Source organism: Triticum aestivum, chromosome 2D (assembly GCF_018294505.1).
Source record: "Triticum aestivum cultivar Chinese Spring chromosome 2D, IWGSC CS RefSeq v2.1, whole genome shotgun sequence".
In the NCBI taxonomy this organism is placed as follows: domain Eukaryota; kingdom Viridiplantae; phylum Streptophyta; class Magnoliopsida; order Poales; family Poaceae; genus Triticum; species Triticum aestivum.
The window spans coordinates 489,910,403-489,928,182 of NC_057799.1; the positions used below are offsets into that span (position 1 = coordinate 489,910,403).

At 48.2% G+C, this 17,780-nt stretch overlaps 1 pseudogene; it reads right to left on the reverse strand.

Annotated features, from left to right (window-relative positions):
• Positions 1 to 3,766: 3,766 nt before the first annotated feature.
• Positions 3,767 to 7,282, reverse strand: LOC123049680 (vacuolar-processing enzyme beta-isozyme 1-like; annotated as a pseudogene).
• Positions 7,283 to 17,780: the final 10,498 nt, after the last annotated feature.

A 17,780-nucleotide genomic window follows, 5' to 3' on the forward strand; every position in this document is an offset into this window, starting at 1 on the left:
CGATCCGACTAAAGTGGGAGAGACAGACACCCGCTAGCCACCTTATGCATCAAGTGCATGTCAGTCGGTGGAACCTGTCTCACGTAAGAGTACGTGTAAGGTCGGTCTGGGCCGCTTCATCCCACAATGCCGCCGAATCAAGATAAGACTAGTAACGGTAAGCAAATTGAACAAATCATCGCCCACAACTACTTTGTGTTCTACTCGTGCATAGAATCTACGCATAAACCTGGCTCATGATGCCACTGTTGGGGAACGTAGCAATAATTCAAATTTTGTACGCATCACCAAGAACATCTATGGAGTCTTCAAGCAACGAGAGGGAAAAGAGTGCATCTACGTACCCTTGTAGATCGCGCGCAGAAGCCATCAAGAGAACGGGGTTGATGGAGTCGTACTCGTCGTGATCCAAATCACCGATGATCCTAGCGCCGAACGGAAGGCACCTCCGTGTTCAACACACGTACGGAGCGGGGACGTCTCCTCCTTCTTGATCTAGCAAGGGGGGAGGAGAAGTTGATGGAGATCCAGCAGCACGACGGCGTGGTGGTGGAAGTAGCGGGATCCCGGCAGGGCTTCGCCAAGCGCAAGCGGGGAGGAAGAGGTGTCACGGGAGGGAGGGAGGCGCCAGGGCTTGGGGTGCTGCTCCCATGCGCCTCCCCACTATATATAGGGGTGGAGGGGGCTTGTTTCTTGCCCTCCAAGTCCATTGGGGCGTTGGCAAAGGTGGAGGAAAGAAATCCCATCATTTCCCTTCCCCACCGATTGTTATCCCCCCTTTTTAGGGATCTTGATCTTATCCCTTCGGGATATGATCTTATTCCTTCTAAGGTGGGATCTTGGTGCGCCTTGACCAGGGGTGTGGGGCCTTGCCCCCACTACCCACGTTCATGTGGGTCCCCCCATGCAGGTGGGCCCCACTTCGGAACCTTCTAGAACCTTCCCGGTACAATACCGAAAAATCCCGAACATTTTCCGGTGGCCAAAATAGGACTTCCCATATATAAATATTTACCTCCGGACCATTCCGGAACTTCTCGTGACGTCTGGGATCTCATCCGGGACTCCGAACAACTTTCGGTTAACCGCATACTAATATCTCTACAACTCTAGCATCACCGAACCTTAAGTGTGTAGACCCTACGGGTTCAGGAGACATGCAGACATGACCGAGACGACTCTCCGGTCAATAACCAACAGCGGGATCTGGATACCCATGTTGGCTCCCACATGTTCCACGATGATCTCATCGGATGAACCACGATGTCGAGGATTCAATCAATCCCGTATACAATTCCCTTTGTTAATCGGTACGTTACTTGCCCGAGATTCGATCGTCGGTATCCCAATACCTTGTTCAATCTCGTTACCAGCAAGTCACTTTACTCATACCGTAACGCATGATCCCGTGGCTAACTCCTTAGTCACATTGAGCTCATTATGATGATGCATTACCGAGTGGGCCCAGAGATACCTCTCCGTCATACGGAGTGACAAATCCCAGTCTCGATTCGTGCCAACCCAACAGACACTTTCGGAGATACCTGTAGTGCACCTTTATAGCCACCCAGTTACGTTGTGACATTTGGTACACCCAAAGCATTCCTACGGTATCCGGGAGTTGCACAATCTCATGGTCTAAGGAAATGATACTTGACATTAGAAAAGCTCTAGCAAACGAACTACACGATCTTGTGCTATGCTTAGGATTGGGTCTTGTCCATCACATCATTCTCCTAATGATGTGATCCCGTTATCAATGACATCCAATGTCTATGGTCAGGAAACCATAACCATCTATTGATCAACGAGCTAGTCAACTAGAGGCTTACTAGGGACATGTTGTGGTCTATGTATTCACACATGTATTACGGTTTCCAATTAATACAATTATAGCATGAACAACAGACAATTATCATGAACAAGGAAATACAATAATAACCATTTTATTATTGCCTCTAGGGCATATTTCCAACACGCGGAGCTTTGCGCATGGCGGTCGCAGCATCCTACGGTGTCAAATCGAAGAGTAGGAGGGGGAATTTGGACGCGGTGCTCACCGAGGAGGCACAAGGAGGCCCGTCGAGTGGCGTAGGAACAGCAGAGGTGGTCGGCATCGTCGTGGTTCGTCGGCGACCCGAGGAGGAAGAAGCTTCGATCCAGCGCTGCAACAGTGAGGAGCTCCAACGAGTGGCACTAGTCGATGTAGAGGATGACGGCGAAGCGGACGGATGCGGTTCTAGTCGTCAGGGCACATGCTGGATGTGGTAGGGCGAGATGGCCGGCGATGCGGGCGCACGACAACGGCGGAGAGCGGTGTCGGTGGTGCGGATCTGGCGATGGAGACGAGGGGAAGGGGAATAAGGAGGGGTCGGCTAGGGTTTCAGCCCGATGGAGATATAGGCGAGGGGGAAGCGGTGAATGGGCGCCACGGCATCGTCCTGTGCCGTGGCGGCAATTGCCGGTGTCCACGACAACATGAACAGGGGAGATGGGGAGGGAGCGTGCGTCTGGGCCAGCCTGCTAGGTAGATGGGCCTTAAGGCCCAAGGTAGCAGGGGTTTGTTTTATTTCCTTTGCTTTGCCTTTTAGTTTTCTTTTAACTTTTCTATTTAATTGTCCTACTTAATTCTCAGATTATTTTAGCTTAATAAAATATTAGACCTACACCTAGATTAGTGTTTTAGTTTAACCCTCTACCGCAAAAGGCTTTACTCACAAATAAAAATAGTTTGACATTTTAAAAATTATAAAATGCATTTAATTAATTGTTTTTGCTACTGTTTTATTTATTTGGGAGCATTTAGTGTTTTATAAAAGTGTGGTTTCTTCACCAATAATACTCATGAATTATTTACCACACTTTGCACATTTTAGATTTGATATTTTGAAAACTTTTATTTTTGACTTTATTTTAAATTTGAATTTGAACCGCTTTGAATTCAAACGAGATTAGTAACAGCAACAGTGGTGACGTGGCATCATTATTGGAGGATTATTGTAGCTTAATTATCCGGGCGTTACATTGCGGATGCTTGCGAGAGGGGTAAATCATAAGTGGGAGGCTTGTCCAAGTAAGGACAGCACCCAAGCACCGGTCCACCCACATATCAAATTATCAAAGTACCAAACGTGAATCATATGAGCATGATGAAAACTAGCTTGACAGTAAATCCCATGTGTCCTCCGGAGCGCTTTGCATTATATAAGAGTTCGTCCAGACTTGTCCTTTGCTACCAAAAGGATTGGGCCACCTTGCTGCACCTTAGTTACTTTTGTTACTTGTTACCCGTTACGAATTATCTTATCACACAATTATCTGTTACCGATAATTTCAGTACTCGCAGAGAATACCTTGCTGAAACCGCTTATCATTTCCTTCTGCTCCTCGTTGGGTTCGACACTCTTACTTATCAAAAGAACTACGATAGATCTCCTACACTTGTGGGTCATCATGGCTCACCTGTTTATTACTATTACCGAATCAGATGGCACTGTCAAGCATTCTCAAAAAGGTGGCACTGTCATGCAAAGACATTAACACACTTTTGTTATAATAATCAGTGCCTTTCAATTAATCGCAGTCAAATTTGATTTTTCAGAGGCACGACCACACACTACTGATTAACCCAACACCACAAGGGCGCCATTATTGGGTTGTTTCTTGTATGTAGACCAATGTACCATCTACCATGTATGTACACCATAAGAGGTCTTGGAACCTCCGGAGCATCTGCTACTGCTCCCATGTACTTGAGTGCAGTGGATTAGGCGCTGTGCCCTTGAACCAACGGGCTCCACTTCCCCAAGTCGTAGCCGTCACAAGCGCTGATGCTTGCCTCCTTCATCTTGGTCTTGGAGACGCCATTGTTGCAGATGTTTGCGAACGCCCTCATGTGTTTCATGCCATACCAAGTGAGTGATCCGCACTGGGACTCAAAAACTCGCACCTGGCAGTTGGCATCAGTACAGCAGAGTAAGTTCTATCGGAAACAGAAAGAGTGGAGGGTGTTGCATGTCTATGGGATTCAAATAAGGAATTGTTTCACTCACCATCGTCTTCAGACAATACCAATCATCGACTAATGGCTGGCCAGAGCCTCTAACAGCCCCAAGCATTGAAGGCCCCTTGTCGAATCCAAAGACAAGCTTCCCGATGAAATCGATACTGCTGTCCAGATGCTTCCTGTGTAGAACAGTTTGACCTCCCTGAGGGCCCTTTGCTTCTCTTCTGATCCCCCATTCAACTTCTCATACTGAAAGCGAGAAGATAGATTAGCAGAAAAATTAGTCAAAACAAAACACATGAAACTTAGTACTCCGGATCTAGACAAGAAATGCTAAGTGGGATTTTTGTTACCTTGTTCCACATGAAAAGAATATCGGCGTCTCTTTGATTGATTGCACCCTTAAGGCTGGGCAAACGCTGCCTGTTTGGGATGTATGACTTTGCAGGATCGAAACCTTGATAGAGGAAAAGCATGTCACCCTTGAATGTCGTGTCACCATACTCCATGACATGAGAACCTATACTGGACTCATTCAGGGGTGCCGTTCTCGCTTTAACTACCTCGTACTGCTGCTTGATTGTTTCCTTCTTTAGATTGTGAGTTTCACTGCAAATTAAGTAGGATCGAATGGTTTAGAATAGCAAGCAAGTGTCGTGGTTGTGGACAACTGATACAAACTTGTACTAGTACATATATTACAGCTGATGCTTATTACCTATCCTCCATCCAAGAAACACTGTATAAGTCACCTAAACATGTATCATATTCAGGTGGAGGTGGCATTTCCATCCTAGGGCAGTATGCTGCCCAGCTACCTTCTACCGCATTTGCTGCCGTTGTAACATAAATATTAAGATCTTGTGGCAACAAACCCTCAAAGATGCTACCACTTTCACACGCTTCAACATATATGATCTGCCAAAATTGTAGTAATTCTCATTAGAGATGGGACTCAAAGCGTACATATACTGTTTTGGATTAAAAAATATATAAATTTTAAGGGAAAAAGAAAAGAAAGGATACATACCATTTTCGAATAGCTTTTGGAAGCATGCTTTTGCCGCAACACTTTGATGAAGTCGTCAGCATAAACATTTGGTCCGTCAAGCTTGATAAGGATAGCTAAGATATAGTACAAAACAAATCAGCTGAACTACGGGGTCGTTTATGTGGGATTATGTATGCATGTACCAAGTGAACCAGGAGACCCATGATCCGTGTAGTAGATGAAGATGTGATCATTTGGTTTGCTGTTCCTTCCTACTCCCTCCAGTAACCGCGGTTTTGTTCCCCAGGAGAACCGCATACAAGTTCTTAGCAGTAACCTGCTCGCCAGTGTAGTCCTGCAATGCATGTTAAGTTGATCGTCGGCCTTATTTGAATTAAAAAGGGAACACACCCAGTAATTAGGTAATAGTAATACTTTGGGAACACCATGGTAAACATCTTTGCCTTTAGGATGGTTGATGACGACTCCACGCCTTGGGTTGTGAGGGCTGTCCGCGATGTCATTGTACATAAACACCACAATGTTGTCATCCTTGGGGCCTCCCTTCTTCAGGATCTGGTACGCGTGGCACACATCGGCCTGTACGTCGTGCCGTGCATCAACAACAACACACAGTCGCTGAACACAAAATTTCATATGGTGAATGATATACGAGTTGCATTGAGGAGAGAACTCTCACCTGGTGCCGGTAGTTGCCGTAGCCGGAGGAGCCCGCGACGAGCACGGCCCACTTCATCACCCCTTCTTCCGCCGCCGACGCGGCGGGGCGAGGCGCGGGGGTAGGGGCATGCCCATTCTCCGTCGACAGCCGGATCAGCGGCTCTGAGCTCCCCTTCGCCCCATCCGCAGCGGCCGCGGCCACGGCTAGGAGCGGGAGGAATCCACAAAGCCACCACGCAGCCATCGCAAACCTCGAGTTCATCATGTGTGTGTGCTAGAGAGGAAGAGAAGGCGGAGAGTGAAGTGTGATCGTACCGGCTGGGGCTGGGGCGTCATTTCATAGCCGCGGCGGCATGTAGGGAGTGAAGAATACTATTGGGGAAAATAGGTTGGAAAAATCCCTACATCTAATGAATCGCATTAATGAGTCGGTTCCAAATTAATTCCGCGTGAAAAGAGTTCTATTTAAACGTGATTAATAGAATTAATGACTTGATTTTCAAATTGATCCGTCTATTGATTTTTAAATTATTTTGCACTAATGGCTGCATGCAAACAACAACGATGTACATATATACCCCTCTAATAGTAGAGATTAATTGCATTAATGGTTTGCTTTTCAAAATGATTCGGCTCTTGATTTCAAATTGTTTTCACATTAATAGCTACGTGTGAACGACGACTTACACACTCCCTAGAGATATGTAAGCTGTTAGAGATGCTCTAACAAGCTAGTTTCTTTTATAATGAATTAATAAAATGATATAAACGAGCTAGCTGTGGTCCTTTTTTGATGATTTTTTGTACTAAAGTGAGATGGATTTGGACATCCCACGGCTTAGACTCCGTCAACATGCATATTCTTTTGCGTGTATTTGCATCGATAGAAGTACGTGGCTCTATCTGCTGTATTGCTAATTGTGGCGGAAAACAGCCTAGTCAAATGGGTGTAGTCTCGTGTGTGGTGACCTCTTTCCAGCCAAGGAATGGAGGATCGCAGGAGAAGCCTGCATAGAGCACCCCTTCGGGGATGTGCCGTGAGAGATATCCCCATTCTATCAGTGCCAACATAGCCACTAGGCTGGCCAACTGTACCTTCTCTATATCACCCCATCGATCACTTGATCAAAATTGTTTCCCGCCTTCTCTCTGCTAATGAAATCAATGCCAGCTACGGCTGGATCTTTCAAAAAAAATAAAATCATGGCCGATGCTAGGCGTAAGCCGGCTGATAACTCGCTGCTATAAGCCGCCTTCGTAACCGTCTGATGGTGCATATCATAGCCGTTCACTTCGTGTCCCGCGGATCGCAATTCCCCTGGACGCACGCCTCCCCTCGCGCAGGCGCAGCACAGGCACCACCATATAGCGCCCAAGGTCCTGCTCCAAGCACCCCCAGCAACATGGCGGCGCACCGGCGATGCTTCCCGCGGCGCTGCCTTGCAGCATGCACACGACGACGCTTTGCGGCATCGCTGCCGCCGTTTCACTGTAGCATCGGCGACCACTGCATCCAGCACCAGGAGCCACCAGTGCTCCACAACAGCACCGTGCGCAGCAAAAAGCTTCAACGCAACACCGATGACGCCCCGGTCAAACACCATTGCAGCCCCACCACAGCTTCAACGACACCGGCAGTGCTCCATTGCAGCCCCGACGCCCGGTGAAGCTCCATTGCAGCTTCGGTGACGCTCCATTGCAGCCCCACCACAGCTTCAACGACACGGGCAGTGCTCCATTGCATCCCCGGGCGGGATCCTTCGGTTGCAACGTTCACTGTTGAAGGACGACGAGGTATGCGAGTTGCAGTGCCGTGGTCACCACGACGATTCACATGGCATTGCAGCATCTTCCGCCATCGCGCAAGTGCAGCGCCGTGGTCTCCATCACAATCGACGCTGCATTGTAGCATCTGCCGCCACCGCCTCACCACGGCGACGTTGTGTTGCAGCTTCTGACGTCACCGGCGCGCGCAGCACCGTGGTCACCACCACGGCGACGTTGTGTTGCAGCTTCTGCCACCACCGGCGAGCGCAGCACCGTGGTCACCACCACGGCGACGTTGCGTTGCAGCATCTGCCGCCGGCGATATCTGCGGTTTGCAGTGTCGCTTGTGCTGCACTGCAGCTCGGTCGCCGTGGGGAGACCCATGGGGACGCAGCCCCTGGCTTTGCAGCGCCGGTCGCCGGGGTGAGAAGCAGCGCCGGTGTCGCGGGATGAAAAGCAGCGGTGGCCCCTGTTTTGCAGCGCCGGGCTGGCTGGGATGAGAATCAGCGCCGGTGCCCGTAAGCTTTGCTGCAACGCACGAGGAGTGGCCTTGAGCGACGGTGGAGCAGCTAGGCGCGAAGCCATGCGCGCGATGCGCGGAGCGAGGAAGCGGAAGAGCTGGGATGGAAAAAGAATGCGTGGTGGAGGGGCGCTCCTCTTTGGATAAGGATTGGTGGTGGACGCTCTGGCCAGGGGCACGTGGCAAGCGGTGACGGCGGCTTACGCGCGGCCGAAATCAGTCGGTTGCAAAGAATAGTTTTCCTAAAATCATGGACCACGCCCGTGCACACACCAGCAATTAGCGAACAAACGCCGCCTCGCCATAAAACAACCAGGTAAAATCCCAGACGAATCCCCACATGAATCTTCCCCTGCCACCAGGCAGAAAACCAAAGCCGAACCGAGCCAAGAACCTTCCTTTTAAAAACGTGAAACGACGAGCTGCACAAAAACACCATCAAAATTTTCGGATTCTACTGTTTGGTTCTCGCCACTGTTGGCGAGCCAAATATTTGGCGCGGGATCTGGGCGCCTGAGATTTGCCAATGATTTGGCGTCAAAGTGAACTAGAGGAGCTGGGGTGGGCTGGGCGCACCAAAAATTTGGAGCTAATCCAAACGGGACGCCAAGCCTGGTTAACGACGAAAATTTTGGATCGGCAGGTGAGGGATGCAATCCAAACAGCCCCTGACACGGACTTCTACCGTTTGTCTTCAGCTGAGAGAGACGCGGCGGGGGTCCCTGTCCGCTAAGAAACTAAATTTCAAGTACATGTTCCATCAGTACAAGGTCTCTACTGAAGTAGAAGTTGGGCGGAGTGAGGCACCAAAGGACTGCTGCTTCGTCTGATCTGGACAAATAACTGAATTGCATCTTTGTAAAAAATGACACACAAGAGAGAGAGATTTATTTCATTAAAGCCATAAGATTACTACTAACTCCGATCCATTGGTCTGGGTAGAAATAAGCTAGAAACCTACCAAACTTCTACTAGCATTCAGCACTAACTCATGAGCAACTTTATAAAACACTATCTTCACCTATGTAAGTATTGTCTGGTTCTATTACAAATGCTTCGCAGTTGCCCAAAATATCAGCAGAGATACGACAACTAGGTCAGAATGGTAAGTTCTGCTGTCAACTTAAGAGGTGCTTCCACCATGGCCGAAACTCTGAATTCTAAACAAACTGCAATCAAGGTTTAATTTTTGACATGTTCAGGGCGCAAATCTTATATGACACTTACTGCGCTGTATAATCGACCAATCACAGAGATCAAGCACAACAACGATGTAAATGGGCAACTTACTACAGTGCATCCTATTGTCCGACAAGGTTCCTCACCGGTTCTGGACAGTTTTTTTTTTCTCGTTTTATCTTTTCCTATTGTTTCTTTTACTCTTTTTATTTCGTTTTTTTCTCTTTGAAAAGTTCCCTTGTTAAAAAATGCTATAAATTTTCCAAATTTGTTGCACATTTTTAAAAAGCTATGCGAATTTTAAAAAAGTTCTAGTTTTCACAACAAACTAAAAATTTCAAACAATGGTCATGGTTTTAACATTTTTTCACAAATTCAGAAAATGTTTGGATATTTCAAAAAACTATTTGGAATTTAAATGCTCCTTTAAAAACTTGAAAAATTCATAAACATTAAAATTTCAAAAATTGTTACAGAATTTATAAAAAATGTTTTTTGAAAACATTAATGGAAATTTTGAAAAATACTCAAGTTTTCAAATTTTATTTTCATTTATAAAAACAACTAAAATTTAAATAATGTTTGTATTTTACAAAAATGTTCAAGATTTATTCATGTTTTATAAAAATGTTTGAAACTAAGGAAAACAACTGAAACCATCAGATGGAACAACTATAGAAGGCGTTGATTGCTACATGATGTCTACTACGCAACTTTATTCTTGTAGACACGTGTTGGGCCTCCAAGCGCAGAGTTTTGTAGGACAGTACCAATTTTCCCTCAAGTGGATGACCTAGATTTATCAATCCGTGAGAGGTGTAGGATGAAGGTGGTCTCTCTCAAACGATCTTGCAACCAAATACAAGAAATCTCTTGTGTCCCCAACACACGCAATACAATGGCAAATTGTATAGGTGCACTAGTTCGGCAAAGAGATGATGATAAAAGTGTAATATTGAAGATAGAAATATATTTTTATAATCTGAATAAATAAAAACAGCAAGGTAGCAAATAGTAAACGGGCACAAAAACGATATTGCAATGCTTAAAAACAAGGCCTGGGATCCGTACTTTCGCTAGTGCAATCTCCCATCAGTGCTAATATAGTTGGATCATATGATTATCCCTCAAAGTGTAATAAAGAATCATTCCCGAGTTCCTATTAGCGGGGAACAAAAGATAGATATTGCTTGTAGGTTACGAGATTACCTCAAAACTATTCTTTCCGTTCAATCTATTCAAGAGTTCGTACTAAAATAACACAAAGCTATTTTTTCCGTTCGATCTATCCTAGAGTTCGTACTAGAATAACACCAAAGCAAGTTCATATTCATAATACTCAATCCACACAAAGAACTACAAAGAGACCCCGAAGTTTCTACCGGAGAAAAACGTGCATCAACCCCTATGCATAGATTACCCCAATATCACCGCGGGGATCCGCGAGTTGAATGCCATAACATATGTCAAGTGAATCAACAAGATACCCCAACTGTCACCTCAAGTATTCATACCGCAAGACATATATCATGTGTTCTCATGTCTGAATATTCAATCCGACAAGACAAAACTTCAAAGGGTAAAGATCCAATTCATCATAACAAGAGTATAGAGGGTAGAAACATCATATGATCCGACTATATTAACAAAGCCCATGATATAGATCACGAGAGAGAGAGAGAGAGAGAGATTAAACACATAGCTACTGGTACAAACCCTCAGCCCCGAGGGTGGACTACTCCCTCCTCATCGTGGTGGCCGCCGGGATGATGAAGATGGCCACCGGAGATGATTCCCCCCTCCGGCAGGGTGCCAAAACGGGTCTAGATTGGTTTTCGGTGGCTACAGAGCCTTGCGGCGGCAGAACTTTTGATCTAGGGTAACCCCGAAGGGTTTCAGAATTAGTGCAAAGAGCGGGTGCGGGAGGCCACCGAGGTGGGCACAACCCACCAGGGCGCGCCTGGCGCGCCCAGGTGGGTTGTGCCCCCCTCTGGGCTCCCCCCAGGTGCAGCTCTGGCCCATTGGGTTCCTTCTGGTCCATAGAAAATCTCCATGGAGTTCCGTTGCATTTGGACTCCGTATGGTATTGATTTCCCGCGATGTAAAAAACAAGCAAAAAAACAGCAACTGGCACTGGGCACTGGGTCAATAGGTTAGTCCAAAAAATAATATAAAGTTGCTATAAAATGATTGTAAAACATCCAAGAATGATAATATAACAGCATGTATACTTCATAAATTATAGATACGTTGGAGACGTATCAGCACCCCCAAGCTTAATTCCTACTCGTCCTCGAGTAGGTAAATGATAAAAGAAATAATTTATGAAGTGTGAATGCTAGCAAAGTGCATAAGTTTGATCAATGGTGATTTCAATCACTTTTCCTAGCATCATAACGACAATTCTTTCTTATAAAACTTCTCATGTCATAATGGCAACCAATTCACATGTTAAGGTTCAAACAATGAACTCTCTTGAAACTCAACAACCTATGTCCTTAGTCACCAAGCAATTGCTTCAACTTATTCAACAGAGTTTAAGTAAGAGCCCCACATACTCAACCATCATATAGTCTTCTATGATTGCTAACACTCACCTCATAGACATGAGCAAAACGTTTCAACCGGACACATAGAAAGATAGGGGCTTATTGTTTTGCCTCCCAATCACTACAAAAAAAGACACATCCGTGACATTTTGGACCGAACGATTTTTTTCTGTCATACATATGACACTTCTATGACGATAATTGTGACAAAACCCGGTATCATCATAGATGTGGTGGGCTCCTACTTCTATGACAAAAAATCATGACAGAAAATGGGCTTTTCGTCCTGGGCGGGCCGGAGACGCAGCCGCATGACATTCTTTGGGCCGTCCATGACGGAAAAAACCATGGTAGAAGCGAGGGCGAGGAAAATTTCAGGGAGTTCCCGGTTACGGTGGGAGGTCGGGGGCCGAGCGATGCGCGTTTCTCTCATACACGTACGCGCGTGTGTGCGAGGCGTTGGCTCTAACTGAACCCGAGCGAGGCGTTGGGCTCTAACTGAACCCGAGCGATTGCACTGCAGGCTACGCGTTACTGAACCCGAGCGATCGATCGATGGCTGTTAACTGAACCCGATCTAGCGATTCCTTCGCTACTGCTGCTAACTGAAGCCGATCGATACTGCCTCTGGGATGAACAGTGAGCGTTGCGGGAGGGGGGGGTGGATGAACAGTGAGCGGTGGCGTTGCCTCTGGATGAACAGGACCCCGTGGTGTGGAGGGCTGGATGAACAGTAGACGATGGGGGGGTGCCCGTGGAAGGGTGGTTGAACAGGACCCCGTGGTGTGGAGGGCTGGATGAACAGTAGATGGTGGAGGGGTTCCCGTGGAGGGGTGGTTGAACAGTAGCCGGTGGAGTAGCGCGCGGTGGAGGCTGGATGAACAGGAGCCCGTGGAGGCTGGAGGAGGTCGACGGTGGAGATGAACAGTATCCCGTGGAGTCCCGTTTTGCGGTACGCCACACCCCTCCCGATGAACAGGACCCCCGTTTCGACCGTAGGAGGTCCGTTTCGTCCGTTTTGCGGTATGCCACACCCCTCCCGATCAACAGGACCCCCATTTCGACCGTAGGAGGTCCGTTTCGTCCGTTTTGCGGTACGCCACACCCCTCCCGATCAACAGGACCCCCGTTTCGACTGTAGGAGGTCCGTTTCGTCCGTTTTGTGGTACGCCAGACCCCTCCCGATGAACAGGATCCCGTTTCGAACGTGGCCGGTCGAACACAAGGCCGTTTCCTCCGTTCTGCGGTACGCCAGGCCTCGTTTCCATCGCCTGTTCCGTTCCAAGCCCTCCCGATGAACACGACCACGCATTCCGTTCCGACCCAGCCGGTTGGCTCCCACGCGTTCCGTTGCCTCCCGATGAACACGACGCATTCCGTTGCCTCCCCATGAACACGACGCATTCCGTTGCCTCCCCATGAACACGACGACGACGCTGTTTCTCCGTTCCGACCTAGCCATGTCAACGAGCCCTCGCCGTACGTATGCGCGAGTAGGCGTTCGAGACCCCGCCCGTATGTACACATACGTGGCCGTATTTTCTTTCTTGCACCCTGGCCGCTGTACGTACGTGTACATGCTACGTGCGCGCCTCTACTACGACACGTGCGTGCCTCTACATCCACCAGTATATATGTACGTACACGTTCGCGACCAGAGTGACAACGCTACGTACGCTTCGACCAGGTGGGTCCCGACTGTCAGGCACTTCCTTGCGTGCGAAGATGTAGCTGGTGGGTCCCAGCAGTCAGGGGGGCGAATCGTTTTTGTTTTTTTACCCGGAGGCACTTCCTTGCGTGTGAAGGTGTAGCTGGTGGGTCCCAGCAGTCAGGGGGAAACGTTGTTTTGCGAAATACGGTGGCCCGTCCGGTGGGTCCCTGCTGTCAGGTGGAGGAATAATTAATTTGCGCGTAATAAGGAGGCACTTCCTTGCTGCGGCCGTGGACCCAGCTGTCAGCGTCTCCACACACAGTACTCTTCCGATGGAAGTCGTTCGTTGACCACATTGACCACGCCGCACCGAGAGCACCACGGCGGTGGACGACGGCGAGGCCTAGGAAGGGGACGACACGGAGGCAGGGAAGACTCGGCAGTTGTTTCCCACACGGAGGGGAGTACGACTGTACGAGGGTTTACTGGTTCGTCTGCCGTCGCCGAAGAATAACAGCAGGTGTGGGTGAGTAGAGGGATGGCTAGGCCAGCGATGGGAGTACGGTGGGGCGGTGAGGCCTACGCGGCAGCACAGCCGGCCGCGGGGAGGAGGGAGCAGGCAGTCCCGCCGGCGCTTGTTTGAGCGGCTGGAGCAGGAAGAGCAGAGATTGAAGAAGCACGACGGCCGTTGGATGGACATCCAACAGTCAGTGCTTGTGCGTCAACCTTTTTTTAGGAAAGCCTCAAATCTGTGGAAAACAACATACAGCCCATCTACCATTATTTCTAATAATTTACAGCCCATTTGCTAATTCTTAAGGTTTTTTTGGAGCCCATATTCTTTTTGTTAGCATTACAGCCCATATTGTGGCCACGGTTAAAAAATTATACGAAATTTTGCATATTTCGGTGCGGTCCGAACTATTTTTAATCCCTAAATTTCGACTCACATTCAAACTGATTTCAAAAATAAATGTATATCAATGTAAAATCCAACAAATTCTCCACGCATAAAAATTAATGTAATTTAAAATCTTGAAATGAAAAAAAAGATATTTGAAACTAATTGCCGGTTTGATGTGTTTTAAAAATGTACAACCCATTTCTCATTACTGATGGGCCATTTTCTCGGCCAGCCGAATGAAAGCTCTCCTCGTCTTGAAAGATTTGGAGCCCAACAGGCCTGACAAAGCGACTTACTTGGCAAATCACAAAAAAACTGGGCTGTGGCCGTGGACCCAGCTGTCAGCCTCTCCACGTACAGTACTCTTACGATGGAAGTCATTGCTTGACCACGTTGACCACGCCGCGCGGAGAGCACCATGGCGGTGGACGACGGCGAGGCCTAGGAAGGGGACGACGCGGAGCCGGGGAAGACGCGGCAGTGGAAGCCCGCGCGGAGAGGAGTACGAGGGTTCACTGGTTCGGCTGCAGTGTGAGGCTGCCTTCGCCGCAGGGCCTGGCCAGCGGTGGGAATAGCAGGGGCGGTGAGGCCTCTGCGGCAGCACAGCCGGCCACGGGAGGCAGGAGCATGCCGCACGACCGGCGCTGCTTTGGGCGGCTGGAGCAAGAAGACCAGAGGTTGAAGAAGCACTACGGCCGTTGGATGGACATCGTACGGTCACTGGAGCTAGAGTCGTTCATATTGACTAAGTTGACAAAGCCCTTCGTCCCCGTCAACTTAGTAGGCCCACAAGTCAGCCCAACAATATGGTGGGTCCCAACTAGCAGGGGGTATTCATTTTTTTGGGCGTAATAAGGAGGCACTTCCTTGCGTGCGAAGATATAGCTGGTGGGTCCGACCTGTCAACGGGGGGAACGTTTTTTTCACGAAATACAGAGGCCCTTCCTGTGGGTCCTAGCTGTCAGGTGGAGGAATCATTATTTTGCGCGTAATAAGGAGGCATTTCCTTGCGTGCGGCCGTGGACCCAGCTGTCAGCCTCTCCACGTACAGTCCACTTCCGATGGATGTCGTTCATTGACCACGTTGACCAGGCCGCGCCGAGAGCACCAGGGCGGTGGACGACGGCGAGGCCTAGGAAGGGAACGACACGGAGCCAGGGAATACTCGGCAGGTGTTTCCCACGCGGAGGAGTACGAGGGTTTACTGGTTCATCTGCCGTCGCCGGAGAATAACAGCATGTGTGGGTGAGTAGAGGGATGGCTAGGCCAGCGATGGGAGTACGGTGGGGCCGTGAGGCCTGCGCGGCAGCATAGCCGGCCGCGGGAGGAGGGAGTAGGCAGTCCCACCGGCGCTTGTTTGAGAGGCTGGAGCATGAAGAGCAGAGATTGAAGAAGCACGACAGCCGTTGGATGGACATCCAATAGTCACTGCTCTCGTGTGTTGACTAAGTTGACAGGGCGTTGCGTGTGCGTCAACCTTTTTTTTATTAAAGCATATGTGTCAATCTGTAGTAGGCGCACAAGTCAGCCTCAAATCTGTGGAAAACAGCATACATCCCATCTGCCATTATTTCTAATAATGTACAGCCCATTTGATAATTCTTAAGAATTTTTTGGAGCCCATCTTCTTTTTGTTAGCATTACACCCCATATTGTGGCCACGGTTAAAAAAGTATATGAAATTTTGCATATTTCGGTGCGGTCAAACTGTTTTAATCCAAAAATATCGATTCACATTTAAACTATTTTGAAAAATATTTATATAAATATAAAATCCAAATAATTGTCCACGCATAAAAATCAATGGAATTTAAGATCTTGTAATAAAAAAATTGAAACTAATTCCCGGTTTGATGTGTTTTAAAGAATGTACAACCCATTTTCTGGGCAAACCGAATGAAACTCTCCTCGTCTTGAAAGTTTTGCAGCCCAGCAGGGCGATAAAGCAAGTAGGCCTTGTTTGGGTATTTCTTAAAAAAAATAGAACTGGGCTAGCCATTTTCAGCAAGAAAAAACACAACTGGGCTCATGATGTGGTAAACATAAATAAAACCCTGGCTAGACGGGCCACAGCCCCGCACAGCCCGTTGTTACCCTGATCCGTCGCTAAAACTAGTATAACTAACAACTGCTTCTTCCTAAAAAAACTGCACGCCTTGCTGGGTTCCCTGGTGTCAGCCGCTGTAGTGTAATTCTCTCGTTTATTGACTACGTTGACAATGGCGTGAGCCCAGATGTCCAACCATTAGGAGGAACCATATTTTTGGGGCTTGTATCATAGAGGCACTTGCTTGTGTACTGCCATGACGCTGGTGGTCCCTACTGTCATCCTCTGCACGTACAGTCATCTCCTTGTTCCTCTCGGTTGTTGACGACGTTGACAACGCAAGAGGGCGGCGCACCATGCACGGCGAGCGAACCAAGGCCGCAAAGCGGAGGATGACGGCGAGGCCTCAGATGGAACAAATAGGAGCCGTTGAAGATGCGCCGGTCCGGTCGCAGGCGGAGGGGAGTACGAGGGTTTGACTGGTTCGGGCGCGGGTGCGTGTTGGGGCTGACGTCGCCGGGAGAATAACAGGACGTGTGGGGGACTAGAGGGAGGCACTGGCCAACGTTGGTGGTACATACGGTAGGGCGGCGGAGGCGCAGCCAGCCATGGGAGGCGGGAGCAGGCGAAGCCGATGGGGTGGTTTGGTTTGGGCGGCTGGAGGAAGAAGAAGACAAGAGATAGAAGATACACGACAGATGTTGGATGTCAATCCAATGGCTGGTAGGCAGCAATCGTTTGTTGACTGGCTAGTAAGTCGACACACCTTGGATAGGCTATTTTCCTCGCGGGTCCCAAATGTCAGAATCCAAAATCTGTCACGGTCATGCAGCCTTTCCTATGAAAATTTACAGCGCATTTGATGTGCTAGTTCGAAATAAGTTTGTGGGTGGCTGGTGGGGGCTAATCACTTGGCTTCTGTAATGCACAGTGAGCTCAAGCAGCGGCGAGAGGATGTTATTTCCTTGGTTGGGATTTGTTACAATATTTCACTCTAAATTAAACGAATGGCAAGCATTTCCCTTGTTTCAAGAAAATATGACAGGTCACAGCCGAGTTGAAAAGGGCAGGAACATCTACTCCAGCTTACAAACTGTACAAAAGCACGAGGGTTAATTGTTCATCAGGTTTACAAAAAAACGATGGAAGGCAACAACATCTAACTCCAGCACTGTTTTCGGCAGTCACAGTCAAATGGATCGGTCAGGTCCATAGAATGAACATCCTGGGTCGTAAAAATTTACTGGATTATGACACAATATGTTGTAATAGAAGCCCGACACGTTCAGAAGCTCTTTTGCCCACTTGAAACTCCTTTTTTTTGCTCTTCGACATACCCATCCGTCAAAACCATTGCTGCTGATAACACTTAGCCTGATGACAATAGTAACCTCGCATTCAGCAGGAAGAATGTGACAAATCTTGTGTTTGCACGGTTGGCTACATATCGTTCTAGCGTTATTGTCTTCAATCGAATCTCATGAG